The sequence below is a fragment of the Chiloscyllium plagiosum genome, chromosome 35 (genome assembly GCF_004010195.1).
Source record: "Chiloscyllium plagiosum isolate BGI_BamShark_2017 chromosome 35, ASM401019v2, whole genome shotgun sequence".
In the NCBI taxonomy this organism is placed as follows: Eukaryota; Metazoa; Chordata; class Chondrichthyes; order Orectolobiformes; family Hemiscylliidae; genus Chiloscyllium; species Chiloscyllium plagiosum.
Genome location: NC_057744.1, coordinates 30,008,186 through 30,034,302, shown reverse-complemented (window position 1 = coordinate 30,034,302; position 26,117 = coordinate 30,008,186). Strand labels below are relative to the sequence as shown.

The 26,117-nt window shown below is 43.3% G+C and overlaps 1 protein-coding gene across 7 annotated transcripts in view; it reads right to left on the bottom strand.

The window, feature by feature from the left end:
- pknox2 (pbx/knotted 1 homeobox 2) overlaps positions 1-26,117 on the bottom strand; it is a 189,235-nt gene that overhangs the window by 145,090 nt on the left and 18,028 nt on the right. For 6 of the 7 annotated variants that reach the window (XM_043676856.1, XM_043676850.1, XM_043676857.1 and 3 more), the window contains exon 2: positions 21,872-21,962. The exons of the other annotated variant lie outside the window; for it this stretch is intronic. The gene's annotated coding sequence lies outside the window, so the exon portion shown is untranslated. The remainder of the gene's footprint in view (positions 1-21,871; positions 21,963-26,117) is intronic. 7 annotated transcript variants of the gene reach the window in all.

The following is a 26,117-nucleotide window of genomic DNA, read 5'->3' as shown; positions in this document are numbered from 1 at the left end:
CCTTAACATTCAATGGCACCAACATTGAGTCCCCTGCAATCAACTTTCTGGAGATAATGATAAACCTGAAATTGACTGGGTCAGCCACATGATCACTGCAGCAAAATAGCAAGAACAATTCCAAGAGGTTGGGAATGATCACTCGCTGTTACCTGAAAGATTTTCCAGTATGTGCGGAGTGGCTCAACGGGTTAGCACTACTGCTTCATAGTGCCTGGGACCCAAAGTCGATTCCAGCTTCAGGTGACTGTGTGGAGTTTGCATGTTCTCCCCATGTCTGTATGGGTTCTGCTGGGTGCTCCGGTTTCCTCCCAGATGCCAAAGATGTGCAGGCTCAGTGGATTAGCCATGGGAAATGTGAGTTTGTAGGGATAGGGTGGGTGTTGAGTCTGGGTAGGATACTGTTCGGAGGGTCAGTGCAGACTCAATGGGCTGAATGGCCTCTACTTGCAACATAAGGATTCTGTGATTCTGACCTGCAAGGCACAAGTCAGGAGTGTGACTGTATACTCTCCAATTGATTGAATGAATGAACTCTAACACTCAAGAAGCTCAATACTATTTTGGACCATGGCACCCTCTTAATCAACAGCTCATCTGGTCTTTTAAACCTTCACTCTCTCCACCACTGGTGTACTGGGTTGGCAGTGCACGGCATGCACACAAAACACTGCAGCAACATGTCAAATCTTCAACAGCACTTCCCAAGCCCCAACATCCTGAAGAAGGACAAGGGAACAATGGAACACACACTAACATGTAAACTCCCCTCTATCCTTCCTTAGAAATACATCCATCTTCCTTCATCATAGTGGGGCCAAAAATCTATAATTCCCTCCTTAATAGTACATGACCTTCAGCAACACTACTATTTCTCAAAGGTAATTATGGACAGGCAATAAACATTGGCCTTGCCAGTAAAGCCCACATCCCATGAATTTTAAATCCCATAGATTTTAAAAACGGGAGAATATATTCACTCCATTAACATGAACAAGAATCTGGTTCCCCAAGAAGAAAGTAAAGAATTTTTATTCATCTAGATTGCATAAATACATATGCCCTTTATACTGAAAATTTAAAGAACCTAAAAATTCATGTAATTTTAAGAAATTGCTCAAAGTCATTCTTGCTTCCTCAGTATACTAGTCAACGTAAGAGCTGACAATTGAGTCCTCCTTCAACATTACTGAATTGCTGTACTGAATACACAATGACAGTGTTTAAGCAGAGATGTCAAATCAAAGTCTCTCAACCCTCTTTATTGGCCGTCAAAAACTGCATGCCACTATTTTGAACAGCAGGAGAGTTTGCCAAGTGCCCAGGCCAATTTTTATCCCTCAGTAAAACAAACAGATCAACTGAACTTAAGGGAGGCATGGTGGTACAGTGGTCAGCACTGCTGTCTCACAGCGACAGGAACCCTGGTTCAAATCTTGCCTCGGGCAACTGTCTGTGCGGAGTTTGTACATTCTCCCGGTGTCTGCGCGGGTTTCCTCCAGGTGCTCCAGTTTCCTCCCACAGTCCAAAGATCTGCAGGTTAGGTGGATTGGCCATGCTAAATTGCCCAGTGTCCAGGGATGTGCAAGCTAGGTGGGAAATGTGGGGTTACAAGGATACCGTAGGGAGTGGGTCTGGACGGGATGCTCTTCAGAAGGTCAGTGTGGACACAATGGGCTGAATGGCCTGTTTCCACACTATGGGGTTTCTATGAATATCGTACTGCTGTTTTTGAGAGCTTACTCAGCACAAACTGGCTGTCACATTTTCTACATTAGGATGTGAATACACATCAAACATGAGTGCTTTGGGAACATCCTGAAAATATGAAAGGAGCTATACAAATGCAAGTACTTTTTTTTATTTTTACCAAATACAGGCCTGCAACTTTCCTTCAATATGTTATCAGAATCTGGCCAAAGGCTCATTACTTATAAAGATTTTACCTGCATACCTGTCAAAGTGGGAAAGGCTTATTGCTGGGACAGCCATTCTGGGCTTATTCCTTAATGTGATTGACATGCTTGATCACTACAAAACATCTAGTTAGTCGCTCCCAATGAAACTGGATTTCATCCATCACAGATTTCATCACCCCTGCTCTAATTGTGGCCACTCAGCTGGTTGTATTAGCTCAGCAATGGTTTATTTATTGTACAACATATTGCACAAGTCACTCAATTTTCAACACTTCCTTAATGTTACATATGTGGGATGATGGGAAAACGCTAGGAGTAGATTCAAGTTTCTTAAACAAGCAAAAGTGTCACTTGGATTAGCTGAGCCTCCGAGGAATCGCTTTCCCACTAAATAAACCATACTGGAGATATTCCCTTTTCAGTTTCCAATTTCCTGTTGTGAAAACATAACATGGGATTAACAGTGCCCAGGCCCCTCAGTGTTTTCAACACGAGCCATTACGGAGTGTCACAAGGGAAAACAAAGGGAAATGTAATGTTTACACTGTTTGAAGTAGGGCAAAGCCACCCATCCAGAAGGCAAATATAAAGCTAGAGAGGTGAGACCGCAAGATAAGCAAATACACCTATTGCTGAAATGAGAAATGCACTCCAATAGATATTCACTAGAACATCTTAAACCCACTTTGACAGGAACATGCCAGCAATGCTTTAATAGTAACACCCTTAGTTCTGAGGCAAAAGGAATGTGATTAAATTCCAAGCATATGAGTACAAACCAAAATTGGCATTCATTTGTTGCAGTGACAAGGGATGAAGCACTAAACCTATTCTTAGGTAGATACAAGATATTCCACGGCACTACGTCAAGACATGGCTCAAAGGCTCAATATTTAACCATTAACCCACAGTGGAAGTGTTCCTTTAGTAACGAGTCAACTTTAATAACAGTTATCAACATATTCTCACTAGTGGCACGGTCATCTTGGTTTTGGAAGATTGTGGGTGCAAAATGCAATTCGAGAGTTTAAGTAGTCAAGGGTGGCAGCTCAGTGCAATAACAAAGGTGTGCTACATTGTCAGAGATGCAGCCTTTCAGATGGGAATCGAAAACAGAAATTTACATCCACTTTTTAGTTTGCCATAAGTGATCCCATGAGACTACAAAAGGAAGATTAAACCTCACTTCCTTCATTTACAGGCTATGATCTTTCACCTCATGCTGTCCATGCAAAATTGGCTAATGCATTCATCTGAAACAGCATCAGTAACTGTACGATAAACATAAGGTAACTCAAGGGATCTGAAGCGACTCCTGAAAGATATGTTGGGTGTTGAGTAAATATGAACTCTCTCATTCTCTTTGCTACCTGTCAGAGAGGTAAGCAACAGGACTATATCCTGTTAAAAAATGGAACTGCACTATGAGTAAGTACTTCAGGGAAAATGGGCGAAAGAAAAGGATTTAAAATAAAATTAGACAAGGAGCAGGAAACTGATCATACATTGGAAACAAAAGTAGCACTGAATGTAATAAGGAAGAAAGGCTTGCATTACTTAGCATTTTAGACAGCACTTCTTATGACCTCAGGTCATTTTAGGTACTTCACAGCTAATTAAATACTTTTTGAAGAGAGGTCACTGTTGTAATATGGCAGGCAATCTGTACACAGCAAGGACCCTCAAACTGAAACATGCTAAGGATTCAATAATCTGCTGAGAGATATTGAAAGAACTTGACGATACATACATAGCATGGAACACTGCTGTTGTCATGTGAAAAGGTCGTAGGAGGCTTTACAGAACATTTCTATTCAGACCACCAGTATGACCCCAAACTTTGAATAACCCCACATTTTAATCAAATTGCTGAAGAAACTTTCTGTCATTGTCTCTGATCTCCAGCATCAGCAGTTTTTTGTTTTATCTCATTTTAATCCTCAATCTCGCTCCCACTCTGGCTTCTCTGTCTCTAGCCTCCTGAACTCTACCAAACAAGCTAAACGCAATTACAACTTTCAATTAGTGACTTGCTTTCTGAACTCAACAGTGGGTTCAAAAATCCCAGACTGTAACCTCTGCTGCCACTGTTTCCTGTGCTTGTGCTAACTTTAGGTTTCCTTGTCTTCTTCGCTTTCAGAAGGCAGCAGTGCCCCACTCTACCATTCAACTGGACACTTCGTTTTCTTTTTAATCCCACTTGTCCCCATTTCCAATCCCTTTGACCTTTGCAATATTAACCATAATCTCTTCCACCTTCCACACAAGCCCTTGTCATTTTCTACCTACCTTCCTCCCTCTACCTTTCGAAAACATATCCTGTTTCTAACTTTCTCTTGGCACAGATGTTGCCAGAGCGACAGAGCAACACCAGCACTTTTTATTTTCTGTCTGAATGTCAGCCTTCAGTTTCATGGCTGCATTATGAAACTGAGTTTTACACATTTTAAAATCTATAGCAGGCCTTTAAAAAGCCTCTTTCTCACTGAATGGTGTCAGCTTTTCGACAAAACAAAGTCATTCTATCTGCTGATTGTCCTACCTCTTCGCCCATGCTGTGGTGATATTGCAGAGGAGCTGGTGCGCTCCCCAGCCACATCTTCCTGAAAAGTGTATAGAGATTAACTTTGTTATTGAGTCTCTAGGTATGATCAATAGAGAAAGACTGATAGATTTCTGATCGCTAATGACTTTAATGGATAGCATGAGAATAAGACACTGTGGAAAGTGATTAACCATAATTTAGAATGGTTGAGCAGGCTTGAGGGGATGAGTCCTGCTACTATGTTCCTTACTACAGTTGGACCAGGTCGGTATGGTCAGAAACTATTACACTGGAGGAACAGCAGCCTTCTTTGGAACAGTGGTATACACCAGCATGAAGAAAGCTCCTTTAGCCCGTTCCTTCTTTCAATCACATCGTGACTGGTCACTACTTCAACTCTTTTTAGTACTCAAGTGGTGCACTGAACTGAATCTACAGCAAAATTATAATTGTTTGTCTTTTTTAGCCAGTTGAAAACATACTACATGTGATAGGATTACTGCACATCAGAGACAGCAGAAATATGGCAATGCTTCCAGTTATGAAGCTGAACATAAACCACAACATCCCCAGTGTGCTACCCATTCAACCTCATCAGTACAGCCATTTATCACCTCACACTGCAGGCCTGACACGTACTTTATAAAGGCGCATGCACTTTATTGCTCCCATTACTGGAAAAATCCAATAAAAATGTCCAACAAACAAAGTGAATGGTTGTCACTGCTCACTCGCACATTGTGATATCAAGAAGATCCCAGATTCAGTCTGGGTGTTTAGTTAGCTGCTCACTGCCTGAGTGATGAAACACAATCAGCTTCAGCATGTATGGACCAAGAACACGTGCAGAGTGTTCCACCTCACTGGGGTATCCTACTGGAAATCAAACACTGCTATGCCCGGAGTTGTCAGAAAAGTTACAGATTCTAAAAAGTATGCAGAATTCCCCAATTTGCCTGACTATCAGACCAAAGTTTACAGAAAACAGATTTCTATACCTAACAAGTACTACTGCAAATAAATAGACTCTAACTGCAGGCAACTAATTATGAACTGTCAGCATATAACTCTACTCATTAAAGCTCTAACCTCTTATAAACTCCTCTACTCCTGTCTATACACAGATACAGACAGACATGGACAGGAAAGTAAACATGCTCATTATGGGTGGACAGTAAGCCTGGGAAGGCTTTTCCGTATGCACAGAGTTTGTTGAGGTAATACCTGAGCAAATCACAATGCTGCTTCTCAATCTTTCTTCTCCAGATGCTTTCATTTGTCTGCAGGAGCCACAAGATGGCTCACTCACATTTATAAAGGCCTCCAATTTATCAGACAAAACTCATAGCTTATAGCATCTGCTAAAGGCAAATTAGACTGGTTTTCTACAGGCTTAGATGGGGTTTCCATAAAGAACCAGAAACAGCTTCTGAACTAATGTAGATCTGATGACTTCTCATTATCTTGTTCAGAGTCCCAAACTGTTCAACTTCCAGCCGTTGTTGACAGGCACAAGGCCTCTGTCATCAACAATTGGTCACTAGTCCACAAATCAATCAGCAACTTCTTGCCAGTGAAACCTCCATTTGCATATACTCTCAGGCTTCAGTTTGTCTGCAATCTTACACCACTACTCCTGTTTGGTCCAGCAGCTGTGTAAATAGTACTCACAATGAGTGTCAGGTTCCTTGCACTCACAAAATGTCTCAATCCCTTAAAAATCCTTGGTGTTTACAACTGCTCTTTTCCCATTTCGGTTCACATCAAAAATACAGGTAAAGTAAAAATGTACAGACTTTACAAGAGGGGGGACCATATTGGTTATCTCTGTTAGAGCATATCCTTGAAATGACTGGTTGAAGATGGGGATCAGATATGGGTGCAATACCTTCACCCACTGGAAAATTGTGTTGATAGCACCCATGCAGCAGAGTTGATCTTGCATGTGTTCAGCAATGCTGCTCATTTGCACATTGCTCAAGCAGTCAGAACCTTAGGATATCGCAAAGCACTTTACATCCAAAGATGTACTTCTGGTACATTTGGTACTTACAGCACTGCCATCGATGCAGTGCTATGACGGAAACACAGCAGCCCATTTATATGCAGCGAGCTTTCACAAACAGCAAGTAGACTTTCTTTATCCATTCATAGAGCTGTGGGCTTCACTAGGCAAGCCAAAAACTATTTGTAATTACCTTTGAGAAGGTGATGGTGAACTGTCAGAGTCCATATGGTGTAGGTACACTTAGTTCTATTCAGAAGAGAGTTTCAGCACTCTGACCTGGAGATATATTTCCAAGTCAGATTGGGTGAGTGGCTTGGAGGGGAACCTATAGATAAGTATTTGTCCCAGATGGCAGAGGTCATTGGGTTTGAAGGTGCTGTCAAAGGAGTCGGGATGAATTGCCACAATGCATCCATCCTGTAGATGGTAAGTACTGCTGTTGCTACGTCGGTAGTGAAGGAAATGTATGTTGAAGGTGGTGGGTGTGGGCCAATCAAAAAATAAACAAAAGAGAAAGTAGCAAACTGTAGTCAAATTGATCTGGTATCTCTTATCACTAAAAGGTTGAAATTAACATTGAAGCCGTTCTGAAGAAGAATCAAAATGGGGACTCTGTTTTTCTCTCCAGAGCTGCTGCCAGACCTGCTGAGTTTCTCAGCATTCTCTGTTGTTGCTTCAGAGTTCCAGCATCCTTAGTATTTTGCTTTTCAAAGCTAGAATTTATTCTTTTGAGTTCGATGCCATAAGAAATGTCCAGCTCACAGTGTTACAATCTCCACCAGAGAGAGAGAAAGGAGATAGACTCTAAATTCACCCCTGCCTGAATGGTTACTGAACTCCATGCCATTGTGATCAACCCATCCACACTGGCTGCCCAGCCAGCTCAGTGCACACAGAGTCAAAGTTACGAGTACAACATACATGGCCATTCTTTCCATCAGATAGCTGAGCAGGAATCTCTCTCATGCTTACTAATCGCCATCGGTAAAAGATGGAGGAACTTCAAGTTAATTCTCAATCTGTTTTGCTGCATTTCCAATGCAATATGCTTGACCATCTAGTCCTGAACCCAAAGCATCTGGTTCAGAGGCTGGGACCTTACCCACAATGCTGCCCAGTCTATTAATAAGGAAATCTTAATAATGGGCTTAGGAAACCATAATATGATCCAACAAAGTTAATATGGTTTTATGAAAGAGAAGGAGTGATTGACAAACTTATGAGAGTTTATTGAGAATGTAACCAGGAGGGTTGATAAAGGTGAACCAGATGATGTAGTTAACTTGGTTTTCCCAAAGGTATCTGAGAAGATGCTGTACAACGGGATACTATGCAGAATAAAGGCTCCTGGAGGTGAAGGTGAAGCATTGGATATAAGATTGCATGATGCACAGAAAGCAGAGAGCTTTCAAGTTGGCATATTGTGACTGTGTCCTGAGTGGTGCAAGTGAATTACAATCTACATTAAATGATTCAAACAAAGAGACAGAGAGTAATATATTTAAGTTTATTGATGATACAAAGTGGGAAATATAAGCTGTGTGGAGGACACAAAGGAGCTGCAGAGACATAGAGATATAGTCTAAATATATAGGTAATAAAGCAGCAGATGGAGAATAATGGGTAACATTTTAGGGCATTCATTTTGGTACTATCAGAAATGCAGAAAATCTGTCTAAAGAGTGTGAATCTTCTGATCTTGATGTCCAGAAGAACTTACCTGTACTTATACCAGGAATACAAAGTTACCATGCAGGTACAGCAAACAACAAAGCAGGCAAATAGCATGTTCTCCTTTATTCTAAAGGATGACAGGACAAGAATAAGAAAATCCTGTTGAAATTAAGCAGGGCTTTGGTGAGACCTGGAGTATTTTGTGCCAGGTGGTGCCCATGTTTAAGGAAAGACATGCCTGCATTGGCAGTAGTTACATCAAAGCTTCACTAGACAGGTTCCTGGGATGACAGGGTTGACCTCTTGAGAGGCTGAATAAATTGGGCGCATGTTATCTGAGGTTCAGAATGAGAAGAGGTGATCACATTGAAATGAGATGCTAAAGGGGCTGGACAGGATAGACACAAAGATGGTCTCTCTCAGCTGCAGAATCTAGAACAACAGATAACAGTCCCAGGATAAGGTGCAATTTACTGCAGCGGGTTGTGGACATTCCATCGTAAAGGCTGGGATTTTTGGTGTCTCAGTGAAGGGACATGAGAAGCAAGTGTGAAAGTGAAACCGAATGGTGGAGCTCACTCCAGGAGGATCTAGCTTCCACTCCAGCCATGCTGGGAACAGAACCTTAGCAAATGAACCCATCTCCCACTGCACACCACATCGTAATCCCCTTGCAGGTTCGGTCTTGAATTTTTAAAACACTAAACCCATTCTACTCGCAAGGTTTGTGAAGGTTTGTAGCACAGGTTGAGGTTTAGGGTGTAGGTTTGCTCGCTGAGCTGTAGGTTTGATATCCAGGCGTTTCATTACCTGGCTAGGTAACATCATCAGTGGCGACCTCCAAGTGAAGCGAAGCTGTTGTCTTCTGCTTTCTATTTATGTCTTTCTCCTGGATGGGGTTCCTGGGGTTTGTGGTGATGTCATTTCCTGTTCGTTCCCCTCAGAAAACGAACAGGAAATGACATCACCACAAACCCCAGGAACCCCATCCAGGACAAAGACATAAATAGAAAGCAGGAGACAACAGCTTCGCTTCACTTGGAGGTTGTCACTGATGTTACCTAGCCAGGTAATGAAACGTCTGGATATCAAACCTACAGCTCAGCGAGCAAACCTACACCCCATTCTACTTGATAATGCACATCACCAGGTAATCTCCTTTAATTAAAATTACTGACAGACAGGGTATCTTTAGAAGACATTAAATCCACTGATAATAAAGATAGTGCAATGCTCCGAGTGGACAAAGCAAAGGGACCACATTCTGTTAAACAAGGCTTAGTGCACAGTGAGGAGGAAACTCCTTGAACCAGGAGGAGGACAGATAGAGATATGCTCCAGACTTATTGAAATTGGTACATCAACAAGTTATTTAAAAAAAATGAAACAGAAGTTCAGCCTGACATTTCAGATAATAAGTGCTTTAGGCAATCGAACCATACAGAAAAGAAAGGTTTTCAGTTTGATTCAATTAGCTTTTTCCAACAAGGATGATTTCAGGATAACTGTGATTAGCCATTAGGCTCTCATGGTTGACTGCTATAGCATCAGTTCAGATGAACAACATTCTTGCAGGACTTCGAGGTCAGGACATGTTTGAACTGGGCTGTGAGCACAGTCACATGGTCTGCCTGACGCTCATCTTTAGCCCAGCTAACTGGATGAGCCACTGGAGGCTAGCCAAGGAACTTTTTTCCTGGACCTCTGGTGGTCAGGACAGTGAAATAAAAGCACCCTCAACTATAGAATGAAACAACTAAAGAATGCTGAAAACGACTCTGCAGACATGGCTCAGAGAAATCCCAGAGGACTCGTGACTGGGTCATTGAGTCGGAACTGGAAACAAACACTGAGACATATACTGATCCTGGAAAATGATTTACAACTCCTGGATTAGGAAAATCTACAGTGACGTCTCAGTGCACCTGAAATGCACAGGTCTCCTGCAAAACTGCCCAAATATCATTAGAAAAGAGTGGCAACCAGGTTTCAGGGCTGCCTCAGTCAATACTTGTCAGCAGTCCAAATTAATCTGGTCCAATTAAACTTAAAAATACCTCAGCAAGCCAACTCTATTAGTCACATGTATTATTGTCATAACTTCCTACATATCTTCTTCAAATAGTGGATGTCAGGGATGCCATATATCAATAATAAAACTCCTCAGGGATTTAAAAACTATACTCATCGGATAATGGGAACTCATTAGAGGTCTGGTGGACCTGTTTCAAATACTCCACTCTCCTTGCATCCAACTTTTTTTCTTCCCCTCCTCTCTTGAAGCCACAGGCTTTCGGGTGGACAGAGATCTACCTGCCCCAACAGCAGACCTTAGCAGTAGAGTGGGCAGGAGTCAACACAGATGAAGCCCATTGAGTCCATTATGCAAATGAAACAGCTAGCAAATAGTCCCATTCACTTGGTCCTTTTTCATTGCCTTGCCTAATCAGGTACATATCTAATTTCGAAAAGAGAATTCACAACTTCATTTATGTAGTGTCTTTTATTGCAAAATGTTGCAAACTGCTTCAGAATAGTATTATTAGACAAAACATGATATAGAGTCACATAAGACGACATTAGGTGAGATGATCAAATGTTTGCTGAAAATGGTAGGTTTTAAGGAGAATCTAAAAGGGGTGAAAGGCGATTGAAATGTGGAGAGTTGTAGTGAGGGAATTCCAGAGCCTGGGACCTGGGCAACAGAAGGAACCACCACTAATGGTGGAGGGTTGAAAATTTGAATGCGCATGAGATCAGAATTAGAAAGTGCAGATATCACAGAGGGTTTGGAGCTGGAGGAGATGATAGACATTGAGAAGGGAAGGAGATACAGTAAGAGTGAGAAAATCAGGATGTTATCTTGGCCACTAACCAATTCAAGTCAGCAAACAGGAGTAATGTGTGAATGGATCAGAGGCTGAAATGTCTCATTTTCAGCTGAAGTATTTTGATGAATGAGATTTACGGCTTCTAATCTGCTATGGCTTGCAGCAACTTTTTCCCACCGTCTTGACTGCTGCTGGGATCTTGACCTTCACACCACTGGTGGCATATTTCAAGTCCAGATGCTTCAGACATAGCAAACCAGGAAGTAGCCCTCACACTCTGGAGACTGATTATTATTAAGGAGCTCAATAGATAGGAAAACACAGTCCCCAGTGTACAGACAGGGACCTGGAGATGTTCGTGGGCAGGTTGAAGGAGAACAGTCCTTTCTCTAGCTGACTACCAGACACAGGCAGTTGGAACACAGGTTGCAGCCCAGGTTTGTGCTGTGTCCCTGGTGTAAAGGGAGGTCCAGCAATGCAGGAAGAAGATCAGTGAACGTTGATGCTCATGAGCAAGTGACACAACCTTCTCTCTTCTACTTCAGACACACAGAGCCAGCACTCAGTCTAATTCTGCAAACACACCTATTCAAAACTCATGGACCGTAACTCTCAGTTGTCATGCATCATGGTCACCAAACAGCTCTCACTCAATTTATCCTCCCAAACTATCATCCTGTTTGCCCATTGCACTTCCTATCCACTCACTGACCACAGTTCACGTGCCCTCCTGTTCTAAAGAAGGGCCACTGGACTCGTAATGTTCACACTGTTTTCTCTCTACAGATGCTGCCAGTCATGCTGAGTTTCTCCAGTGCTTTCTGTCTTTGTTTCTGTTCACGAAACATCAGTAACGTAGAACTCAGTCCCCCACTCTGCCATAGCACATGAAAGACTGGCCCAATCCCAGAATTATCTATCCCAACACTTGGACTGATCTACCTTAATCCCCAGACAGTTTACACTTGGCCTGCAAGACTGCAAGGACATGGATTCCCAGACTTGGAGCGGATCATGAGCCTGACTCACCATGGCCAACCCACGAGTGTACACAGACCCACACCACCATTCATCCTTCCTTCATTATTCTCCTGTGACTTTCACATCTGGCCATTTGCTTAAAGCACTGCATTAGCTGGTGGTACCCATTGCAGTTGGATGGTAATGTAGCCAGACAGATGACAGAGAGGTTGGACATAATTCAAAGAAGGACAACAAAGATAGTATATCACTTTTTGTCATAATCGTGGAGAAGGCTATTTGAAACTTTGGTAAAAGGTGGTCCGGCTCTGTGGCAGGGTGGAAACCAATCTGGAAAAATGCAAACCAGTGCCAGGGAAAAGATGATAAGTGGAAACATAAGGAGAGACAGACAGACAGACAGACCGACGGACAGACCACTGTATGGTCTCAATTTCAGTGACAGAAAAGTCCATGAGTCAACTGACACTTCTTACTGAAAGTGAGGATAGAGTCATCGAAAGAGAGGATATGAAAGAAGAGGGAGTACTGGGGAATAAAGTTGCTCCATATTTATATTAGTTGATTGCAACACAAACGATCAGTACATTCTGCTGGTGAGCAGAAATTAAGTACTCATTGAGCTTGCTCTCTGTACACAAATGTCTGCTCTTCTGGGAGTCATTTGTAAAACTGCAACTTTCCCTGCCAAGCAAGTGTCACGTAGTCATCTCTTAGGATTGCAAAGCTGTCACAGCCACATAAAATTATATTTGATAGCCTAGATAGTTTGAAAGATTTTGATATACCATCAGTGGACTACTCTTGCTGGGGAAATGCTTTCAGTTGAGTTGACCAGTCTTGATATAGGGTGGGGCTGGGGGTGGGGATGGAGGAGATTCCCATTGAAGTCTCATGAGTAGGTGGTGTGACAAAGAGCAGTTCCCCACAGAAGTTTTCTGACCCTGTTAAAACAAGCTAGTGCATGTTTCTCACCTATCACTCGCCCATTCCTGACTGCTCAGTGTTTAGTAAAGAATATTACCCTCATCACTCAGCTCCTTGTAGCCACTTGGTGCAAAGTGGCTCTACTGCAGGTGGATCCCTATTTTGCAGCATGAATGGGCAATGGCACACAGTATGAAATGTAAGTGTAAGTCCTGTTCTGTTAGTAGAAGGGGAAGAAAATAGAATAGGGAAAAGAAGTAGATTAGGTACCAGAATAAGAAAGAAAATGAGAAGTAAAACAACCCAGATTTATATAATATTTGCAGAAGATCCCAACAGTATATATATTTTTATAACATATTTTTAATAGTTTATAAATTGGTTCACTGGTGTGTAGATAGCACTAGCAGCTAATTGGCACACAGCAAAGTCCCATACAATTCAATGTTACCCTTCTTTTGATGATTACAAATAACAAGCTGTTGTATTTCTCCATAATCAATATTTTGCTAAGGGGCCCATCTCATAGCAATCCATGCACATTGCTTGTGATAGCTTCCTCAAGATGTTACAGTCAGCTGATACCTTAATCAGGGGAAGCAGCTACTAACCTGAGACTTTCCCCAGCTATCCTGGGATGATGGTGCATCCACAAATTGGCATTTGATATTCGTTAGTGCTGGGTCTTCTGATTACAATTCTCCCCTGCAAGATAACCACAATTTTCAACCCCTTCCAATTTCTCACTGACATTCCCGATGAAGAGCTTATGCTCAAAACATTGACTCTCCTGCTCCTCAGATGCTGCCTGACCTGCTGTGCTTTTCCAGCACCACACTCTTAGACTCTGATTTCCAGCATCTGCAGTTCTCACCTTCTCCTACAAGGAGTAGGAGGCATTTATTCATTAGTCTTCAATAAATTGCTCCCTTGCTCGTGATCAGAAACCATCTCCGCCTTCCTCACTCAAGCCTCAAATCATTCTCATCACCATACCCTCTCCAACATTCAGATCCCCATATCCATCACAGTGCTATTCCACCAAAGGGTTCTGCCCAATGCATCCCCATCCTCTTTTCTCTCTTGTTCAATCCAGCCGATAAGCTGTCGGTTGCTCCTTTTTCCTGGCAGCCGGCTGGGAAGGAGTCACAATAAATTCAGTAAGAGCCAGGTTCCCTGCATTTCTAGGTTTCTCAAATTCTACAGCCACTGCACCATGAGCATCAGAGTTCAAATTTAGAAGCATCACAGTATTTTGAAAATAATCCCACTTGGTTTAAAGCTCTCGTCAAGCTGGTTAGGAAGTTGTCCTCATTCAGCAGTGAGGACATGCAACACTAGCGAAACCTTTTTAAGATATTTCCTTTGATTGCTCTGTTGAGTTGTCCAATCCACAATCTGAGAACTCAACCAAAGATCATATAGAGGTCACAAACAGTGGAGCTCAAGGTACATGTATTGGAGCCAAATTTTGCAGCTACCTAATCTGACAAGAGCTGTTCTGAATATTCCATTTCCCTTTGTAAAAAGAGTGTTAATCTACAAAAACAGAAAATACATTCAAAAGATTCCTACTGTGAATGGATATTATAACTAAATCGACCTTATGTGTTTGAACAGAAATGTCAGCTTCTACAACAAATTTGCAATGTTAATCACATTAGAGTCAGGTAATGCCATGCACCGTTTTACAATCATGGAAACGTGAAAGCAAATATAGACAAGGGAAGATTCACACTTACTTCTTTTATGAAAATTGTTGAATGGAATAAGTATTGGGGTGGTTTGTACATATTGTTAAACAGGAAGTTTTTTTTTGACACTCTACATGGGATGTGGGCATCACTGGCTAGGCCAGCACTCATAGACCATTAGAAACAACCACATTTCTATGGGCGTGGAGTCACATGTAGGGTAGACCAAGTATGGATAGCAGTTTTCTTGCATAAAGAACAGTAGGGTTTGACAGCAATCAGCAATCCATGCTTATCATTAGACTCTTAACTCTAGATTTTTATTGAATTGAAATTCCACCATCTGCCATGGCAGTATTTGAACCCGGTCCAATAGTCCAACAATGGGGCGGCACGGTGGCTCAGTGATTAGCACTGCTTCCTCACAGCACCAGGTTTCCAGGTTCCATTCCAGCCTCGGGCGGCTGTCTGTGTGGAGTTTGCACATTCTCCCGGTGTCTGCGTGGGTTTCCTCCAGGTGGTCTGGTTTCCTTCCACAATCCAAAGATGTGCAGATCAGGTGAATTGGCCATGCTAAGTTGCCCATAGTGTTAGGTGCATTAGTCAGAAGGAAATTGGTCTGGGTGGGTTATTCTTCAGAGGGTCAGTGTGGACTTGTTGGGCCGAAGGGCCTGTTTCCACAATGTAGGGAATCTAATCTAATACCACAAGGCTGTCACACACCCCCCTCTAAAGCACCTTTGTGGGCACATCTACAATTACAAATTTGTGCTGAATGTTATCTGCACAGCAAACTAATTCACTAATAAAATCAACTAGATCTTTGCCTCATTCCCTTGTGGTTCCAAGTGCTTCCTGTCTAATCCAGTTTGGTGACTTCATGACCCAACAGCTGCAACCAGCTGGATGTTCTCTTCCTGTTCGATCCTCATTAGTGTGGATCATTTTTCTGGGAAGTAAGTGTCTTTGTTCAATCTACATTCAGGCTGGTTAGGACAAATACCAGGGATTCACATGGGGTCTGCTAACATTCCTTATGCAAAATCTTGCCACCAATGTTCGGAAAATCTTTTCACAGTTCTGGTGCATATATTGTTTATTGGAATTCCCATTAGCAATCCATTACAGTCCAAACAAAATGTATCTTTGAGATTGCTCAGCTACATAAGTGAGAGTTGCACTGTCCTGAGGATTGAATAAACCCAAGGATGTACTGGAATGTTTAATTACCCACAGAAGTAGGATTATATGTTTCAAGTTTCTTTTTTGCTGGAAAGGAGCCACAAGTTGAAGCAATTTCAACATATTCTCATCCTTGCATGGTGCTGTAGATAAAGCAACTTCTCCCTTGATACATTAACAATGCCAGGCTCGAAATCATGTTAACTCGCTGTGTTGGTGCATTGTTAAGTCATAACAATCATAGAAGAATTCATAGAATCCCTACAGAGCAGAAAGAGGTCATTTGGACTATCAAGTTTGCACTGACCCTCTGAAGAGCATCACAATCTCACAACAGCCACCAGTCCCCATAGCTCCATATTTACCATTGCTGGTGGGGTGTTGGGTGACAACAAGGGGGAAGGAAGAGAAGAAGTGAGAGCCGCAGTTTGGGAGATAGGTCAGACCCAGTTAAGGGCTATGTCAACAATAGTGCTGGGGAAACCTCAGCTGAGGAAGAAGGCGGACATTTTGGAAGCCCCTTGTTAAAGTTGGCATCGTCAGAGCAGATGCGATGTGGATTTCCAAAGCCCACCAACAGGACTGCCCAAGTAGACCCAATGTTTCTGCCTGCTCCTTCCCCACAGAACTTCTCTCTTCCTATCTCCTGCACTTCAGCCCACACCCCCTCTCTTCCCTCCTGCAGCAGCAATATGCTCCCCCTTGTCCTCAGAGACAGTGAAGTCTACAGATGCTGGAGATCAGAGTTGAGAGTGTGTTGCTGGAAAAACACAGCAGGCAGGACGCATCCGAGGAGCAGGAAAATCAACGTTTCGGGCCGGAGCCCTTCACCATTCCTGATGAAGGGCTCTGGCTTGAAACATCGATTTTCCTGCTCCTCAGATGCTGCCTGATCTGCTGTGCTTCTCCAGTACCACAGTCTCAACTCCATCTTGTCCTCACCTACCATCACACCAGCATTCACATCCAGAGAGTCAGTAACCTCCAATTCCACCACTCCAGCGACATGTTACCACCAGACACATATACCCTTGTCAGCCTTCCACAACGATTATTCCCTCTGGGACACCTTGTTCCATACTTCCTTCACTCACAACACCACCCACAGCCTCACAGCTCCTTCTGTCACACATGTCCTCCCTCCTCAATATCCAAGGGACCAAACACACCTTCCAGGTGAAGCAGCGCTTTACCTGCTCTTCACTCAATCTCGTCTGCTGCATTTGCTGCTCACAATTTGATCTTGTCTACTTCAGGGAAACAAAGCACAGGCAGGGAGATTGCTTCATAGAACACCTCCGTTCTGTCTGCAAAAAACACCCTAAGCTTCCAGTTGCCTGCCACTTTAACATAACTCCTATTCCCTGGCCAACATCTCGGTTCTCAGGTTTGCTGAGGAGTTCCAGCAAAGCTCAGTGGAAGCTGGAAGAACAGCACCTCATTTTCTGCTTGGGGCCCCTGTAGCCCTCTGGACTCAATATCGAGTTCAATAACTTTAGGGCTTGAGCTCTCCCATGTCCTTAGCCCAACCCCCATGCATCAAGTCTTTTTATCACACAGTCTGCTATTACACACAATCCATTGCTAGCCACCTACAGTCCCCATTAATAGCTTTTCACTCTCCTGGTCACATCATTATCCACTTCTTTGTCTTTCAACTGTTCTTCTCTCTTTGGGCTCTATCTTTACCTATTGTTTACTCTTTACCCCCTCACCTTACCCTATCCTCTGAACATAAACTGACATTTCCCCAGTTGCCATCAGTTCTGAGGAAGGGTCACTTGATCCAAAACGTTAACTCTGATTTCTCTTCACAGATGCTGCCAGACCATCTGAGCTTTTCCAGCAATTTCCAGCTTTTGTTTCTGATTTCCACCATCTGCAGTTCTTTCAGTTTTTATTTAGCACCTTCAAGATGTTTGGCAAGACTTTCTATCAGCAAGTTGGTCAGCTGAGCTGTGAAGCTGTTTCACTGGTTAAACTGGCCAAGAGAATATTCTTCTTGTTTCTGTCAATCAATCAATCTCCACCTTAACAACGTTGAGTCCCTGGTGGTTTGAGGCAAACCAGACCCGCTTCACAACCCTGAGTAGTTCATCCTTAAATCAAGGAGCAGCCAATATACATTAGACAGTGTGTCCATGGGATTTAGTTTGACAACTTTAAGCCAGTCCCTTTCTCTTGCACCTGGATGTACAGAACTTGTTCCCGGCAGCAATTGCTACAGTTTTGTGGTTGTGTTTTGCCAACTCTGGAATTGATTCATACCTACGATACATCTTCATTCAGAGGCAGCAAAGCCAGGGCTTGCCTCAGCTCCTGCCCATATTATAAGCATCAAAGTTACAAGCAACACCATATCAACTGTTCGCTTTTCAAAGCAGTACAGTGTGCAGTGGATCCTCGAGGCGCACAACATCATGTTCAAGGAATTTGCCGGACATCAATGTTGCCCAAATTAATGCATCTATTGTCAACCCAATCAAGGACATGGCCACCACAACCTCATGGATGAGTGGGCTTGGAAGGAAACAGCTCCATTAGAGATATAAAAGGACATCCAAGCCTCAAGCTGTCACCTTTCCTGATTGTGTCATTTGACAATCGCCAAGACTCCTCAAAGTTTTCTCTCTTATTCCTTGTGCTGAAAATGCCAGCCCTCTCCTCCTCAGCTCCAAGTCAACACTGTGTTGACCCCAAAATTCATCACATGGTCTCCTAATGTTTCTTTATAAGAATCCTAAACCTTCACAGTACCTCACTTGCCTTAGCTTTTCTTTACCTGACAATCTTTGTTATCTAATAACTGCTTTCTAATTAACTCAATCTTTTCTCATACGAGCAGTTTCTTACAGGCTTTCCATTTCTCAATCAGAGAAACATTCATTTATTGAGTTGTCTGTCACTGTGGGACTGGGGTTTTCTTTTAGAAGCAGTCTTAATCTCCATAGCTCTTCGTCTTCTTTATACATTCTTCTCCCCTCGCTGGGGTAATGATTCACAGGGCATTTGTGATGCCCTGGATCTCAACCAATCGTGGCTCCTGAGTGATCCCAGACAATAACATAGCATGGAAAGAGAGGGGAGACCAGCAGTAAGAAAAATAGACAACCTAATTTTACAAGTTACCAGGTTTGAGAGGGAATTTGGATTCAATGAGTATTTTCAACCTCTCTGCTTGGATATGTTCTAAAATGTATCTGGTGCAGGTAGGACTTAGGACAATGAACTTCTGGGCCAAGGCCAGGATGCTCTTACTGCGCCGGAATAGCCGAAATTTGGATTCAGTAAACTGGTGATTAGATTCAAAGTCATAGCACCCAGAAAAATGGAAAAAGCATTAGGGTTGGAGACATCAAGGAGGAGTAAAAATTAGTATCTAATGGAGGGTTTGAGTTGATTGATTTGTGATCTATTAAAAATAAAGATGTTGAAGTCAAATTTGAAGTACAAATTGTGGGGCAGCTATCTGCCAGGGAGTTAAACTCCAAATGTAATGATGCACAATACGCGCCTACATAAACAGTGTAGGGCACACTAGCTAACTCCAGAATAAACAACATCCCCTTATTCTTATTTTATCAGGTTAATCAGGATCACAAATTAAATTCTTGCTCCAGCTGGTCCCCACAGTATTTTAGGCCCATTCCTGTGACTCACACACATCTATATTAAACCCAGCAGGAACACCATCAATGCCCCATTCCCTAAGAAGGTTCCGGAATGAAACTTATTAAACTATCAGTAACAGATGACTTATAAGGGCTTTTTTTTTTCAGAAAAAATACATTGCTTCTTAATGCCATTTTATATACTGTGAAGGAATTTTACAAGAAATGCTCATCTTAGTTTATGTTGTAAGTAATCCTACAAAAAGAATACAAGATGTAGCACATTGTTCATGATTAACTGTGAGTGCACTTGTAGCACACATGGTGCACACATCAGTATAAAGCTGACCCAGATTCTTAATACGTTGGCAAACGCACCCTTTCCAATCCAGCCAGACTGTGGATTTGGTAAATGACTTTCCAGGTGCAATGTCACAAGGAGATCTGTCACTTAGAAAAAAACTGATCACATTGAGCGGTGAAAATTTTAAGGTTTGTACAGGTTATTATAGAATGCAGAATATATTTCATGTTGTAGTTAAACCTCTACATATACACAGACCTGGATTTTTGCATCTGGACCGGTGAGACCTACCGAATACTGGGACTGGAGTCTCCTTCCCATCAATCCGTGCGAAGCGATATCGTTGATCAGATTTGTATGAAGTAACTGTGGCCCTTGCAGTGAAAGGGGAAGGTTGAGTTGGGAGTGGGATGGGAGGGGGAGGGGCATTTGGTGACTGAATTGGGAAAGAAGCAATCCCTGAGAGGGTCAAAAGCATGACCAAGAAGGGAGGCATGTTTTAATACCTTATCTGGTTCTTGAAGGATGCTCTGTCAGGAGCTGATTTCACCAGAATATAGCTACTCCTGGCCTCAGAAGGCTCAAGACACCCTGCAGTACAGCGATCAAACAGGTGACATATCTGCACAGTCAGAAAGCACTAATGCCTGTGCAGGAATGGGACCCAATGTAGGACTACATAGGACAAACAGGAAGACAGCTAACAATCCGTATCCATGAACACCAACTAGCCACGAAACGACACGACCAGCTATCCTTTGTAGCAAATCACGCAGATGACAAGCAACATGAGTTCGACTGGGACAACACTACTATTATAGGACAAGCCAAACAGAGAACAGCCAGGGAATTCCTAGAGGCATGGCACTCATCAACAGATTCTATCAACAAACATATCGACCTGGATCCAATATACGGCCACTGCAGCGGACAGCTGGAATTGACAACCGGAAGCGGCAGAGACAAACCACTATAAATGCCGGAAAAACAACACAGAAGCGCTTCACAGGAGGCCCTCAAGCACTGAGGATGTCACCTGGACAGGGGACGAAATGTCTGCAACACAAATTCCCAGCTCAGCGAACAGAACCACAACAACTATGGGCAATCTAGCATGGCCTATTCACCTGACCTGCACATCTTTGGATTGTGGGAGGAAACCGGAGCACCTGGAGGAAACCCACTCAGACACGGGGTGAATGTGCAAACTTCACACAGACAGTCGCCCAAGGCTGGAATTGAACCTGGGTCCCAGCGTTGTGAGGCTGCGGTGCTAGCCACTGAGCAACTGTGCCGCATTTTCTTTCTCTTCCCTTGCCCTGTCCTTTGCTTCCTCAGCATTCTTCAGCAATTCTAATAGAGTCAACAGTCCACTCCAAGCAGGGAGAGGAGCTGCCGATGTGTGGAGAACAGAGGCAGACATATTTGATTTTAAAGGATTTCTTTTGATCTGAGCACACAGCTAGATAGCTCCAAACTCACCTAGTGAGTGAAAGCAACCCGAAGAATTAAAAGGAAACTACTTACTAAGTCGGATTAAAATAGGTTCAGAAGGTGACTGCATTTCACAGCTGGCTGAACATTGGGTGCAGGTGCTTCCCACTGTTTCCAAGAATGTTCTTTTTGCATACTTTTCTTTTATTTAGAAAGTTGTAGCACAATCTCAGATGCCTTGCCCATTGTCTTGCTGGGGCAGTTGATACTGTCCTGCTGGCACAAGTGGCTAATCTCCTGCTGGGAAAGTGGATAATGTCCTGGTGTGAGATCAGGTACTGTCCTGCTGGGTGGGCTGGTACTGTCCTGCTAACAGAATAGGCATTGTCTTGCTGGGGGTGGGGGGGAGTGGATACTCTCCTGCTAGGAATCTGGATACTGTCCTGCTGGGAGAGCAGGTACTCATACTGGGACAGCAAGTACAATCCTGCTGGGTCACTGGGTACCCTTCTGAGGGAGTGAGGACTCTGCTGTTGGGAGAGGGGGGGAAGGTACTTGGCCTGTCCTCTGACCAGCATCACAGTGGCTGATCCCCAGGAAGTGTCAGGCTTGGCCAAGAGCGACTCTTCTCTCCTGATTCTGATTTTCTGTTCAACTTCACACAACATACAAGTGGTAATAAAGTAAGGCAGAGCTGGGGCTGAATGTGCCCCACTCCACAAAACGTACAATCTAGAGGTGCAGTCCAACCCTTAACTCACCGATGTTTGGGAGCCTGGTATCTGCAAATATCTTCTGGAGGTCCAGGCCAATGACTGAGACAGAGCTCACAGCATCACACGGCAGCAGACCCTGGAAAACACCCATTACTCAAGTTAGAAATAACTCAGCCTTTCCCTTCACACTGCAAGGCAACTATCAACTGGGATGTTAACATTTGGTCTCAGTACCTGCTGGTTGTGTAGGGTAGGGAAGGAATAAAAACACCAGGCAGGATTCTCCTGGCTAATCGTAGTCACTGCTCAGAGGCACGTGTGTGAGACGCCAGAGCTCAGCAGCGGCACCCAATCCTGCAGCAGACTGCTTAATAGCAACCGCACATACAAAGTGCTGGAGAAACTCAGCAGGTCTGGCAGCATCTGTGGAGAGGGAAATAGAGTCAACATTTCTTTAATTCCCTTCTTCAGAATTGAAGTCTGCTCCATAGAACAGCAGCTCCAAAAAAGAGTCATATTGGACTCAAAAGGTTATCTTTACTTCACCACAGGGGCTGCTAGACCTGCTGAGTTTCTCCAGCATTTTCTGTATTCGATTCAGATTTTCAGCATCTGCAGTATTTTCCATTTATTCAAGTGATTAAAATGAATATGTGAAATTGTATCTGGAATGGTCTCTCCAGTAAGGCAGTGCAGGGCAATAAACAGGTGTAGACCTAGCTCAGACGAACAAGTTTCAGAGATGTTTAGAGAAAGAAATAGAAAATTGATAAGGAGGAGGGTCTAGGGAATAGCTTCGCTGGTATACGAGGGTCATTGTTTAGATCACCACAGTGTTGTCTGTGGCTAATGACTGTGACATAGTGATCCTGTCACAGATTCCCTCCCAAGGCTATTTCATTTGATTAAATTTGGATTATCAGCACTGGGCTTCTGCCAATTCATTCTCAAAGTCAGATAGTAATCACTATTACTCATAAAACCAACACCAACATATTCATCACACATTTACAAATGTACATTGGTACAAATATAAGATTATTAGTAAACTTCAGTAGGTCCTGCAGTGTCTGTGGTTCTGAGGAAGGGTCACTGGCCCTGAAATATTAACTCTGACTTCTCTCCACAGACACTGCCTGACCTGCTCAGCTTTTCCAGTACTTGCTGTTTTTGTTTCTGATTTCTGCATCTGCAGTTCTTTCAGTTTTTCCTATGTAGGGTTATTAATGTTCAGAGTCTTATTAACACCTCTCTCTCTCTCTCTCTCTCACACACACACACAAATGGATCATGTCAGAGCAAAGGTCCAGTGTGTAAGTTCTCAAATTTACATTTTTTGTAGATTAGATTCCCTACAGTGTGGAAACAGACCTTTGCCCCAACATATCCACACCCACTCTCCGAAGAGTAACCCACCCAGACCCATTTCCCTCTGACTAATACATCTAACACTATGGGCAGTTTCGCATGGCCAACTCACCTGGCCTGCACATCTTTGTGACTGTGGGAAGAAACCCACGCAGACAGAGGAAGAATGTGCAAACTCCACACAGACAGTCACCCAAGGCTGGAATCGAACCTGGGACACTGGCGCTGTGGGGCAGCAGTGCGAACCACTGAGCCACTGTGCCGCCCCCTTCACATTTAACTTTTCTCCACACTCTTACCGTTCCCAGAGCCTTCTCTACATTTACAAAATTCTGAATACTCTGCTTTCCCCCAACTTGAACATCTTCTGCATCACCAAATTCCTTCCCACTGATGTTAATGACACAGCTGTCAGTATCAGATGCTCCAGCCTGAACCTCTGGAATACCTTCCTTAAACATCTGCACTTCTGCTTCTTTTTTTAGCCCACTACTTAAAACCTCCTACCTCTTTGGCAAATGTTTTGGTAACTTCTTCTGTAAGCTCATTATATGGCTGAGTGTTAAATTTTAAAAGATAACACTCTTCACAAATATGTTGGGATGCTTCATGGTGTCAAAGGCATGATATAAAAGCAGGGGACAATGGACTGAATTTTTAACCAGAAATTGGCTAAGTGTAATTTTGGTGAGTTCCATGGAGGTTGCGTTTTCACAAGACCCTAGCAGGTTTTCTCATACCATCTTCCTAAACTCACCTCATTACCTGTGCACCATGCCCACAGGGTAACCCGCTTATTATAATGTTACACTCACCACAGGCAAAGCTGCTGCACAATGCTGGGAGCTCCCTGGATTCCTGGCACTGTCCATCTTTAAAGCCCAGCTGTGCACCAGTAAAGTGCTGGCAGCTCGCGGTTGCCCTACAAGTTTCCTGTCAATTGTCCCAGGCACATTGGGCACAGGGAAATTGACACTACACTTTGCCAGCCAGGGCCTGGAGGTCCTGGTGAACAGGGGTTGAGTGTGGTCATTGTCCGTGTAGCGTGCTCTGAGATGTTGATGATTGATGGAGGGCCAGAGGTGCAGGCAGTGAACTGGAGTTGCCAGGTTACTGCTCTGAGTTCCATTTGGGAACTTTCATCATGGTCTTGTTTAGATCTGGTGGATGGGAAATGGGAATTTCCACATCAATAAGGTGAGATAACTTAATAATGAGGATGATAATGTGTGCAAATAGGCCTCTCACTACTCACGAGTGAGAATCTCGTCTCACTTGTTTGGAAAATGGGACAGTGAGTACAGGAAGAAAGCCAGGAACACAGTAAGGAGTTGGATGATTAGCAATGATCCCATTGAATGATAGACCAGGCCTGAAGGGCCAAACGGCCTACTTGTGCTCCTATTTTCTATGTTTCTATGCAGAATTTTCTCAACCAGTGACTCATTTTCAAACATAATAAGACCATAAGACAAAGAGGAGGAAATTAAGCCATTCAGCCCATCAAGTCTGTTCTGCCATTCACTCATGCCTGATAAGTTTCTCAACCCCATTCTCCTGCTTTCTCCCCGTAACCCTTAATCCCCTTGACAATCAAGAATCTATCTAACTCCGTCTTAATTCAATGACCTGGCCTCCACAGACTTCTATGGTAGTGAATTCCATAGATTCACCCCTCTCGAGCTGAAGAAGTTTCTCCTTATTTCCATTCTAAAAGGTCTTCCCTTTACTCTAAGGCTTTGCCCTCGGGTTCTAGTTTCTCCTACCGATGGAAACATCTTCCCAACATCCACTCTGTCCAGGCCGTTCAGTAAGTTTCTATTAGATCCCCCCTCATCCTTCTAAACTCCATCAAGTATAGATTCAGAGTCCTCAAACATTCCTCATGTGTTAGGGTTTTCATTCCCGGGTTGGAAATGTGTTGCAGGAAAAGCGCAGCAGGTCAGGCAGCATCCAGGGAACAGGAGAATCGACGTTTCGGGCATAAGCCCTTTTCATTCCCGGGACCATTCTTGAGAACATCCTCTGAGCACATTCAAGGACCAGTATATCCTTTCTGAGATGTGGGGCCCAAAACTGCACACAATACCCCAAATGTGGTCTGAATAGAGCCTTCTCAAGCCTTAGAAGTACCTCCCTGCTTTTATACTGAAGTCCTCTCAAAATAAATGCCATTGTTGCATTTGCCTTCCTACCTCCTGACTCAATCTGCAAGTTTACATTGAGAGTATCCTGGATTGGAACTCCCAAGTCTCTTTGCACTTCAGATTTCTGAATTTTCTCCCCATTTAGAAAATAGTCTATGCCTCATTTCTTCCTTCCAAAGTGTATGACCTCACACTTTCCCACATTGGTTCAATCTACCACTTCTTTGTCCACTTTCCTAACCTATCCAAATCCGTCTGCAGCCTCTCTGTCTCATCAACGCTACCTGTCCCTCTACTTATCTTTGTATCATCTGCAAACATAGCCAAAATGCCCGTAGTTCCTTAATCTAGATCATTAGTGTATAAAGTGAAAAGTTGTCATCCCAACACTGACCCTCGCGGGACACCACTTGTCACTGGCTGTCATCCTGAGAAAGACCCTGTTATCCCCATGAAATGCTACAGAAATCTCAAAGATGTTATTAAAGAAAATTATTTCTTACCCACCAACATCTGTTGATTTGAATCCACCAGTCTTACCTCATTTTCTACTATGCTTTTGCCCAGCTTGAAAATGTGTTGCTGGAAAAGCGCAGCAGGTCAGGCAGCATCCAGGGAACAGGAGAATCGACATTTCGGGCATAAGCCCTTCTTCAGGAATGAGGAAAGTGTGTCCAGCAGGCTGCTGGATGACAAGGGGTCTGAGTAGTTTGGCAGTCATTTCTGAGATGTCTTTGATGTAGGGGAGAGTGGCTAGGGTTTCTAGATGTTTCTAG